Genomic DNA, 12593 nt, shown 5'->3' with positions numbered 1-12593 from the left:
AGCATTTCTCCTCCATGCTTCCACCTTAATCTGCAAATTCCTATCTTGTAGTACTTATCACACTTGACATTACTAATAGTTTTCCACTCAGTCTCCTCAAACAGATTATGAGCTCCTAGAGGGCAAAAGTAAATATATTAGATTCACTTTTGTTTCTCTAACAACTGGCCTACTGCCTATATGTAGTATGTATTTAGTTATAAAATATGAAATTGGGGGTAGGGCAATAGTTTTGATTGGTTCCCAGGTATATGGAACTAAATTGATCATTCTTCTTTATTTATTCATCCAGTCTTCATTCCCATTTTACTTATCTGAGCACCTGCTATATCCCAAGTACTGAGGCAAAAGAGATACAGCAATAAACTAAATTTCTGCCTCCTTTGAGCTTATGTCATGTCATGCTTGCATCAGTGATCTGCAAAAGTTTCCTCTTCTGTTTTATATTTGGTTTTATTTTTGTTTCCCCCTGTATTCCCTATTCTCAAGGCCATTCTTTTCTCCTTATTGGTAACTACTCATATGTACTTTCTATCCATCTACCATACCTGTTTTTACATGTAACAACATCCAGGAATACATACAGTAGTGTATGTTTAATGTTTTATATATGATATTATGTTATCATCTCACTCTTTTTTACTTTTACTGTTTGTCCATTCAACTAATTTTGAGATCTATCCATGTTTCTAACTGTAAAATCTAGTTAATTTTTTCTGAGTATTCCATATTATACCATCCTCTAAATATGCCAAGATATCAATTCACCTAGGGGAAAAAAAAACTGCCGCATGTAAGTGATGAATCACTAAATTTACACCTGAAACTAATATTACACCATATGTTAAATAACCGGAATTTAAATAAAAACTTGAAACTACAAAGAAAAAAAAACCTGCCATGGTTCTTTCAACTCCCCACAACCCCAACATCGAGGCAATAAGCATCCTAGGGTTTGTCTCCACGTGCATTGACTTGATATTTTCTTTCTGGCACATGCCCAAGGGTAGAAGTACCGGGACATCAGGATTAGCATACCCAAGTTCCCTAAGAGCTGTAAGCTGCTCTCTGAAATGGCCATACCAGCCTATGCCCCCACCAATAGTAGAAGAGGGCTCCATCTTCCCATCCTCACCCAGAATTTAATATTATCTAATTTTCACATTTCTGAAAATCTGATTGTTGTAAGATATCTCTGATTATTATTTTAATATATATTTCTCTGCTAACTAGTAAGATCAAATATCCATAAAAATATGAGAGATCTGAAGCCAGATTTCCAGTTAGCATCCAAGTAGTCATAAGTATATCATTAATTGCTCTATGACTCAGTTGTTTCCTCTATAAACTAAGGATGAAAATACTTCTTTAATGAGAAATTAAATGGTTTAAAAATTAAGCACCAAGAGAAAATCTGGCACAAAGAAGTGTTCAATAAAAGTTGGCTATTACTATCACTTACTATAATAATTTACTATTATTTTTCATTCAAGTTTCCTCTTCTGTAAATTGTCTATTTATACCCCTTAATAATTTCTCCATTATATTTTCCATATATTCCTTTCTGGTTTACATGAGCTTCTTATATATTCTGGATATCAATTCCTTGCAAATGTGTTTAAATGAATAAGTGAGTGAGTGATCAGAGATTAAACATGCCAGTTTTGTCTTAACAGAGCTCCAACTGTTTGCTTTTTCTGCTCACTGCATTGCTGGGTCATTTTTGTGAACAAAATGTTGAATCTCAATGTATTTTTAATATGGTCAATAAATTTTAAATAAAATTTAATTTATATTCCATTTTTCTAAGTCAATAACACACAAACCCACAACTGTAGGGGGGAAAAGAGCTAGCTCCACAGTGAAAAATTTAAACAATTCTATTTGTGGTTTTTATTGGGCAATTTTTTAGAAAAGCAGAGAGTACAAAGAGTTACTGATTTTGTCAAATCCTATCAAAGACAAGTAGTTTGTCTCAATTTCAAACTCATTATTCAACTAGAACAATCCCTACAATGGGCTGCCAAAACAGTATAATTTTCTGCAAGACTACCAAAGGAACTATTTATCACCATTAAAGGGCCACTTTTAATAAAATTCTAGTAATCATTTAGAAAAACACACAGAAAATCTTAGAAAACTCCAAAATACAGCACTAATAAACATTTGATAGAACTAGTGTTTAAGGGAAATCTTTGTGGAGAGCCCCAAAATTTGTGACCATTTTCCTAGCAACTCAAGACATAACACAAACTGACAACATAGTGGCAAGTAAACTGCTCAGTTCAGATCTATATAGGAAGTCTATAATTACTCGATCATATTTTTAAGCAGAGATTAAAAAGTATCAGTGAAGAAAAAAGTAATTGTCTCCATCTTGAAGGTGGGCAATCTATATAAAAATGGGGGTGGGAAATCATAGCTAAATAAGATAGAGAAATGATGACCAATCACCACCACTTTCACCTGCCACCCCAATGGCTTTCTAATACCTGATGCTGCTGTATGTTTTTTATTTTTAATGGAAATGATATAGATAAGAATTCACACATTGACAGAGAAGGCATCTTGGTGAAGAATGACTTGTTTCTATCTGCATTAGTAATATTCTTAGTAGGTAAAACAGACACAATTATGAAAAGTTGCCCAAATCTCCTCTTCTTCAAAAAATTCCAAAGCTGATAGGCAGATTCATTCAGTTTATGTTTAATGAACATTCTGGAGTTACAATTATGAGCAAAAACTGAACATCCCTAATGGTTTTGACTTAGCAGGGAAGAATGTTAATTTGAAAATCACACCAAGGTGAAATTATTCTGAAGGACAGGGTCATGGTCAATGTTCCTGTAAGAGTCTATAATACAAGAATCTGACCTAGTATGGAAGCTTAGAGAAAGCCTCCTTGAGCCAGTATCTGTAGGGAGAAGATGAGTTAAGTTGGTGAAGGGAACAGCATGTTCAAAACTCTATCATGTAAGGGAATGTGGTGAGTCCACAACTATGGCAGGAAGGGAGTGTATAAAGGAGAGGGAAGGCAAAGCCGGGAGGTGTCCAGAATGTGCTGGGCTACTTGTCTATCTTAAGGGTTTACTCTGTAAGTGAAATGGAAAGCCAGTGGTGGGATTTAAAAAAGAAGGCTCTAATTTAGGGTGACTTGGAGGAGCAGCAAATAAAAATGTTTCCATAGTCCCGGTAAGACAGTAGTAACTTGAACTGAGGCACTAGTGATGGAGATGAAGAGAAGTATAGTGAGTCTTGAGATACTGAAGCGGCAAAATCAATAGGATGAGTTAAGTAAGAATAGAATAGGCAACAAAGCCTCCTTCATAATTTCTCCAAGAATCTTCAGGCATTGTACTGCTTTCTCTATTATGGCTGTCAGTCAGTCACATCCTGCAGATTAAATGCTTGCAACTGTTTGGATATCCAGGCAGAATTTTTCATGTATCTGTTAAAGAAATTGTTTCAGGGCCATTTACAATAAAAGTTTTAGTTGGAGATATTCTGTAATCTACACTTCTGTGACATGGCAGAACTGATTTTCCAGACCAATGTAGGATCCTATTTAACCCTGAAGGACGTAAGTTATTTTCATTGTTCTTAATTTTGCTTGTCTCTTCAGCATGTCAGATTATCACACATAGGATGACCACTTGCCAAGGTTTCATTCTTTTCTAAGGATTTGTTCCAATTTATAAAGCCTTTTACTTGTAAAAATTTAGAGAAATTTCTCATCTTTTCCTTTGGGTCGACTATTAGTTGAACAAGGTGTATATGACAGAAATATAAACATGTTTTAAAGGTTCTGCTACAACTTTTCATTCAAGTTCACAGTCAACTGTATGCATATGGATAGTTCTTTTTGGCTAGGTTTGGATTCTTTCACTATAGATTCTCATAGCAAACACTGACAATGATCCTGTCCTCAGAGTAATTTCACCTTTGTGTGTTTGTGTGATTTCCAGATTAACATTTGTCTCTCTTGCTAAGCCATAACCACTATGGATGTTTTGAGTTTTTGCCACGTTCTCTTCTAAATGGACTATTAGATTTATTTGTTAACATCCATTCATATATTCTGAAAACACACTCAGTTTTAACTTTTAGGATACATCTGTACACCCATTTTTCTATCAAACCTCATTTCTCATGAGCAACTTCAATAAGGGAGTTTGGTACCTAGAAGATCCTAACCTAGCCAAGTAGAATTAGCATATAACCATCTGCTGGAATTCTGGGCTCATACATCAGAACAGGCAGGCACTGGTTAAAAGCATGGGCTTTAGAGGGCACCTGGATGGTGCAGTCGGCTAAGAGTCTGACTCTTGTTTTGGCTCAGGTCATGATATCAGGGTCGTGGGATCGAGCCTCTCATGGGGCTCAGGGCTCTGTCCTCAGCGGGGGTCTGCTTGGGTTTTCTCTCCCTCTTCCTCCACCCCTCCCCACCCCCGCTCTCCCTCTTTCTCTCTCTCTCTCTAAATAAATAATCTTTTAAAAAAATGGGCTTTGGTATCAATCTGATATTCTACTACCTACCAGTTATATGGCCTTCGGCAAGTTATTCAACCTACACAAGCCTCGGTTTCCTATAAAAAATTAATATAAAATATATCATGTTCTATATTATATTACACAATATATAATATGTTGGCATATATAACGTGCATGGCACAGGGAGATGTGTGCGGCAGCTATCATCACCATCACCGCTGTCACCACGGTTATGTTTCCCACTGGCCTCCAGGCATGGCCATTCACCAAAGAAGGAGGGATGCTCAAGAGGGAAAAAATTGTGCCAATGATCTTCTGTCTCCTGGAATATTGAAAGATGCAATTAACCATGAAATTAGAGACTTAAAGAATTAGGTAAGTCCAGCGAGAATAAGTGGAGGGAGAAGGTGTGAAGTGGTGTTTGCATATGTGTTTGTTGAGTAGGTTAAATAAAAGAGTAAGTTGTAGTTCTGAAGAAAAAAATACATGGTATATGGAAAATGGTATATTCCACCAACTGAAGAATCCAGTATCTCTACTTTTGTATTACCTCTCAGATTTGTGTCAAGACAAGCATGTTCTGGTGGATAACTAACAATCATGAATGAGAAATGCATGACAGCCATTCCCATTTCACAGATGAGGCAAGTAAGATCCAAAGAAGTGATTCATTTATAGTCATACATCTAGGAAATTATAGGCCAAAACCTAAACCAGGTTTTCTCACTTCAAAGTCCACACTCTTCTTCTACATCAAAGTCAATTCCAAAGCCACACAGGTTGGCCTTCTTTGATCAGAGTTGCACATGCAATTAGTTATACTCACAAATTACCATCCTCAACAATTAGGCCTCAGTATAAAGTAAGCAGGGTCTTACTGCTCAGGACACTGTAAGGGTATATATCTGTCTACAAGCCAAAACAACGCCAATTACCTTGTAATAAAATCCTCTTAGGAAAAGTAAAACAGAGGAAAGAAAAAAATGAACGATGTTTGCGTTCATTGTTCCCAGGCATCAAATAAAGTCACTCTAATAACAGCATTGCTGGTGATATTCCTTTCAAGATTGCCATAAAATGCTTAGGAATTTCAGAGGCATAGAGAACACCTATTTGTCTAATAAGGGCAATAAAACAAAATAAAGTCAGGCAGATTAGAAATAAAACTATGTATTTCCACGATGATTGCATAATATTTGTATGAGCAAATGAATTTCTGATATATATGGTTAGCATTTTTAGGAATGCAAAGATATTCATAGGGAAAAATGGTAAAATTGCATGCTTTGCTAAACTCAACTTTATGTATGAGAAGTCATAACCACGGTATAAAATCCATAGTAGAAATGAAACAGGATTACATCACTGACGGTTCCTAATATTAATGGACCAGAGGGGACTGCATTCCCTGAAGCTAGAAACATGTCAGAGGGGAAAGACATACAATTCAGCTTGAAAAAGCAAAATCCATTAACCATGAAATAGGGAAACAAAAAATCAAACTTTCCATATACCATATCCTACTGGAAAAAATCTATTAGCAAAAAAGACCTCTACTAAACAAAATGTTTTTAACTCAAAACAAATATAGAAATAAATGATTTAAAGTCACAAAAAATTCCAGAAAATTTGTACAGTTGATATTATGCTGGCAATACAGATCCATCAAAGTACTAACATACTTCTCCGGGTATATAGATCTCAAAAGAATGCATGTCAATTGAAGTGTACTAAAATGCATTTTTATTTCTAGTTTAAGAAAGTATTGTATTAGCCACCACAAATTTGATGTGAAGCATTCCAGGTTTTCATTTCCATTGTGAAATTACTCCAAACAACATTTAATCTGGAAAAGAATCCTGTTGTCTCCACTATGAAGAGTGGGACAAATTAAGAGAGATTTGACCCCCTCAGTATACTTAAATATACTAAGACTTGTAATGACTCCTTGAACAATCTCTTTAAAGTAGTACACAGCAAAAAAGAGAAAAATAACCTGAATCAATTAGACAGTTGCTCACATAGCATTCCTCCTAGACAGAAAAGATCAAGGCCACCATCAGGGACCAAAGTGAGTAAATGCTTTATCAACAGTCCAGAGTAATGCAGAAGAGAGGTGACATAGCATATACACACTGAGAACGAAACCAGAAAACAGAAGCTTTCTACTACTTTAATGGGATTAAAGAAATAAATTCCAAGATGACTGGCACATATAAACTTTTAAAAAGTTGAGCAACTACTTCAAGGCAAATCTTTACTCACACAAACAAAACATATGTGTAGACAGACACTCTAAGACAGTCCCCAGGGACCTCTGCCTGCTGGTGTTCATGGCCTTATGTAATTGCTTCCCCGTAAGTGTTAGCTGGATCTGATAACATGCTGCTAATGCACAGGATATGGCAAAAATAATGGGCTATCAGTTCTGAGAGTGGATTACAGAAGACTATGATTTCTGTCTTGCATCTACCTGGCTCTTTTAGTTTACTCACTGTCATAAAGCCAGCTTTCATGTTGTGAGATGTCCTACGGACAGACCCATAGGACAAAGAACTGAGGGCAGCCTCCAGCCAATGCCAGCACCCCACAAAGAACTGAATCCTCCCAATAACCATGTGAGTCACTTCGAAGTGGCTCTTACCCCAGTCGAGCCTTTACGACTGTAGCCCCTGCCAACACCTTAATGGGCAGCCTCATGAGGAACCCCGAACCAAAGGAGGCCCCAGCTACACTGTGAGTTAATGAATGTTGTTGTGTCAGAGCACTTGATTTTTGAGATAATTTGTTACATAGTGAAAAAGAACATACAATATTCAACAAAACATCGTAATGGCCTCCACTTTGAATAAATATATTACTGATTTTAGAATGGAAAGATCCTTGTCTCACCCCAATTCATATTACTCAAGTCCTGGACATCAGTATCTCTCACTTAGACTCTTCTATTTGCTCCTAGTTTTGTCCCCTCTGAAGCCACTGTTACGGGCTTACATCCCTCAAAAACTCGTATGTTCAAGTCTTAACCCTCAAAGTATAATCTTACTTGGAAATAAGGTTGTTGCAGATGTAATTAATCAAGATGAAGCCATGTTGGAATAGGTGAGCCCCCTAATCCAATGTTATTGGTGTCCTTAGAGAAAGGGGAAATTTGGACACAGATGCATACACAGGGAGAACCATGTGAGCCTGGAGTTATCCTGGCACAAGCCAGAGAACTACCACAAGCTAAGGGAGAGGCTTGGAACAGATCCTTCCCTAGTATCATCAGAGGATGTACTGCCCTACTGACACCTTGATCTCAGACTTCTAGCCTCCAAAACCATGAGACAATAAATTTCTCTTGTTTAAAATTCTCAGTTTGTGCTATTTCGTTACAGTAGCCCTAGTAAACTAATACATCATCTTCTACACACTTGCCAAGGGAGGTCTTTCTGAAATACGAATCTTACATGTCATTGTACTTCTTCATTCATTTATTCAACAAGTATTTACTCAGTGCCTTCTATATGCCAGACCCTAAGTTAGGTACCGGACCTTCGGCAGTAAACAAGGGATACAGCTGCCACATATGTTAGTACAGCAGCACAAAAGGTATCTTGTGCTTGAGAAAAGAGGGGCCATCTCCAGGCAAATTGCAAAATGGTGCTCCCTTATGGAGGATGAATTAATACAAAGATGCTCCCCTAAAAGAACAATTAGACAAAACTACAACTCATGGGCAGACAACTCCATTGGTTCTATCTGGGCAGAAGAATTACACTTGGTAAGGGTGCACCAACTGGATTTCAGCCTGCATATCCACGATCTTGGCTGGATGCTTTTATGAGGAGACAACTTCCACAGCCATTAATGGCAGACCTGAGTAAAGGTCTCTCTCTACCTCTCTACCCTCACAGATCTTTCAAAATTTAACATTTCTTCAGAGCTACCCATTGATTCTTTGTTGGGGATATACAAGAATCCAGAATCCCATGCTCAAACAGCCCAAACATCAATTTGCTGGAGCTGGCTCCTACAACAGGTCCTGATGTCCACTGACTGGCCCATAATAGCAGAGGAAAATGATGGAATCTTTTCCAAGATATGTTATGCTTATGCTGTAGCTTCACTCAACTAAGGAACACTTAGTTCCTTAAACACTGAGAAGTATCAAAAGCATACTAGAAGGCACTCTGTGATCTGGCTTCAGAATTGTCTTTTGATGAGGGACAAGGGCCCCTACACTGGCCTTAAGCTTTGGAGGACCTCTCTCTTCCTCTTCTCCACCTGTGTCTCTCCTCAAGGGCCAAGGAGCTATGCCCCCTGGAAGCTGACACATTACTCCACCCCATTAGACAATGCTTTAGATACCCAAAAACCCAGAATTCCATGCCCAAACAGCACAATGGTGTTCTGGATCTGGCTTCTACTGGTTCACAAAAGACCACTATTAAATTTCCAAAATTCAGTAAGCAGGATATTAAAAGTGCTCATAATTAAAAATAAATTCCACAAACTTAAATAAGTTATATTGAAAACAAATATAATAAATATTAAAAACTCATAATTTCTTAATCATTTTGCTATTATTTATGAATTTGAAGTTATTTATGTCTATGTATCTGTATGATAGATTCTACTCTACAATAGTGTGCTACTCACATCTCTTCCCAAATTTGCATGCATACATCATGTTAGTAGCTTAAAATTGGTCATGGTGAGAGTATTTACACCAGAGAAATCAGCAAATGCTATAAATCAGGACTCATTTAATGTTTTCTTGATTCTTTAGGCATAAGAAGGTGATGGAGAAAATGTTAATAATGCAGAGTAAACTTAAACATGTACTGTGTCTGGGACGCCTGGGTGGCTCAGTCGGTTAAGAGTCTGCCTTTGGCTCAGGTCATGATCCCAGGGTCCTGGAATCGAGTCCCGCATTGGCTCTCTGCTCAGCAGGGAGCCTGCTTCTCCCTCTGCATGCTGCTCCCCCTGCTTATGCTCTCTCTCTCTCTCTCTGACAATAAAAAAATAAAATCTTAAAAAAAAAAAAACACGTACTGTGTCTCTAGCCATTACACGTAGGCACAAAAAAATAATGTATCCACGGGGCACCTGGGTGGCTCAGTCGGCTAAGCAACTGCCTTCAGCTCAGGTCATGATCTCGGAGTCCTGGGATCAAGCCCCGCATCGGGCTCCCTTCTCAGTGAGGAGTCAGCTTCTCCCTCTCCCTCCACCCCTCCCCACCCACTCTCTCTCTTTCTCTCTCTGTCTCAAATAAATAAGATATTTTAAAAAAATAATGTATCCACTATTCAAAAACTTATATAATTTAGCAATGAAGTCACCATGTCATTGAGGAACAAGTGAAGTTCCACTTCACTATTTCACCTTCACCTTACTCATTAACATAAATAAAATTATCAATCACCATGCATGCAGGAACTATACCCAAAAGCTACAGAACTATTCCTCAAAGCTAGTTGTTAAATGTTACATACTACTAGGCCCAGAGTTCATTACTAGGGCCAGCACTGGCCTCTTCTTTGATCCTTCCTCCAAGAGGGGATCATGCTACTTGGGGTGTGCATCCTTAGGGGACAGATATGTGGGCAACGGTGTTCATCCATAAGCCAGGATGACTAAGCAAGGAGTGGAAAGACAAAAGATCTGCAGATGGCAGTTGGGAGCTTGGGCATGGCTTCAGCTTGTACCCTGACACAGTTCTGCAGGTACTAGACTAGGGGCAGTCCAGGCCCCGTACCACTCTCTGTAATTGTCTTGCCTTTTGCATGCAACTGCAGCAGACTGCCTGCAATGCTCACACCTCCCACAACATGTTGTTTGACCAACAAGCCCTTGCTCATGTTGCTCACTTGCATGGGATGCCCTTTTATTTCCATCATTTTACCACCAGAATCCAACCCAGGGCCTGGCACACAGTAAGACTCAAAAGCTTGATTTGAATTAATGAATAAATGAACTGTATGGGCACCAGTGCTTGGTCCATGACCTACTAGCTACATGGTATTAGACAAGACATTTAAGCTCCTCAGACTTCAGTTTCCTAGTAGGGAGGATAAATAAATCTCACCTTGCTGCAGAGACTAAATAAGATACTATACATAATAATTATAGGAGTAACATCTGCTAAGCACTCACATGCTAGGCACTGTGCTTGGTGCTTTCCAGAGACTATCTCATTTTAATCCTCTCACACTTTAACTCTAAGATCTAGGTCCTATTATTTTATGCCATTTTAGAAAGGCAAAAACTTAGGCTTCAAAAGTTTATGTTCATATCATAGAACTCAAATAATAGCTCTTTATCTACTCCACTAAAGCAATAATGTATTTGAATCAGTGTTTAACCTGCAATAAATTCCAATAAAATGATTATTGAAATATTAATAAAGAAGCAACCCATCTAATCTGGCCATATGTTCAGTAAATCTTGTACTGAAAAGCAAAGTCCAATGACAACAAATTATAAGAAAAGTAATCAATATAGTCCAAGGAAATTAAATATGATTCTACTGTAAAGCTGGTTTAGACAAACAAGAATAACAACCACAAGGTAAGTTTTCAGTGAAAGCAATACAATATAAATGACCTATTCCAAGGTATATTAGCAATCAGTTCTCCAGCCCTGAGAAGGAGCTTTTAGAGTCAAGGAGCTAGAAGATATTTTAGGAAGCTTAACCCTTACTTTAGATCCATTAAGTCTCTCTATACCATATCCCTAGTCATGCTACTTTTTTTTTCTTCAAAAAAAACCTATAAGACAGTATATCCATTGAGAAGAGTGCCAATCAAACATCAGTTATAAACTATCTCAAACAACAGACACTGACAACATAAACTGGACACAGTAAGCAGAAGGGCACATAAAATTAAATTTAAAGTAACAGATAATATGTTTGTTAATTTCACCTGGCCCAAGACAAGAAAATATGGACTGTTATAAACTATAGTTAAGAATATGGCACTAAATTCTTATCTTTCAATAATTACTCTGAATGCAAATGGACCAAATGCTCCAATCAAAAGACACAGGGTAACAGATTGGATAAAAAAAAAAAAAAAAAAAAAAAAAAAAACCCATCCATATGCTGTCTACAAGAGACTCATTTTAGACCCAAAGATACCTCCAGATTGAAAGTGAGGGGATGGAGCATTTATCATGCTAATGTACATCAAAAGAAAGCTGGGGTAGCAATCCTTGTATCAGACAAATTAGATTTTAAGCCAAAGTCTGTAGTAAGAGATGAAGAGGGATACTATATCATAATTAAAGGGTCTATCCAACAAGAAGATCTAACAATTATAAATATTTATGCCCCTAACTTGGGAGCAGCCAATTACATAAACCAATTAATAACAAAATTAAAGAAATACATTGATAATAGCACAATAATTGTAGGGGACTTTAACACCGCACTCACACCAATGAACAGATCATCTAAGCAGAAGATCAACAAGGAAACAAGGGCTTTGAATGACACACCAGACTAGATGGACTTCACAGATATATTCAGCAAATGGCCAACAGACACATGAAAAAATGCTCAACATCACTTGTCATCAGGGAAATACAAATCAAAACCACAATGAGATACCACCTCACACCAGTCAGAATGGCTAAAATTAAGAAGGTAGGAAATGAAAGATATTGGTGAGGATGTGGAGAAAGGGGAACCTTCTTACGCTGTTGGTAGGAATGCAAACTGATACAGCCACTCTGGAAAACAGTATGGAGGTTCCTCAAAAAGTTAAAAATAGAGCTACCCTATGACCCAGCAATTGCACTACTAGGTATTTCCCCAAAGGACACAAATATAGTGATCCGAAGGGGCACCTGCACCCCCATGCTTGTAGCAGCAATGTCCACAATGGCCAAACTATGGAAAGAGCTGAGATGTCCATCGACAGATGAATGGATAAAGAAGATGTGGTAATTATAAACAATGGAATAAGCTTTGCGCAGTGGCAGTATCATAGCCAATGAGGTTTATCCGAGGCGCGATTATTGCTAATATAAACAATGGAATATTACTCAGCCATCAAAAAATGAAATCTTACCATTTGCAACAACATGGATGGAACTAAAAGGTATTATGCTAA

The 12593-nt window shown here is 37.7% G+C and overlaps 1 protein-coding gene and 1 pseudogene across 1 annotated transcript in view; one reads left to right on the top strand and one right to left on the bottom strand.

The window, feature by feature from the left end:
- Positions 1–12593, bottom strand: part of TRHDE (thyrotropin releasing hormone degrading enzyme) — a 367225-nt gene that overhangs the window by 280856 nt on the left and 73776 nt on the right. The gene's annotated exons all lie outside the window — the stretch shown is intronic.
- Positions 12445–12515, top strand: LOC118525141 (U4 spliceosomal RNA; annotated as a pseudogene).

Source organism: Halichoerus grypus, chromosome 6 (assembly GCF_964656455.1).
Source record: "Halichoerus grypus chromosome 6, mHalGry1.hap1.1, whole genome shotgun sequence".
Classification (NCBI taxonomy): domain Eukaryota; kingdom Metazoa; phylum Chordata; class Mammalia; order Carnivora; family Phocidae; genus Halichoerus; species Halichoerus grypus.
Note: the sequence above shows the minus strand (reverse complement) of the source record. Positions and strands in the feature narration are given on the sequence as shown.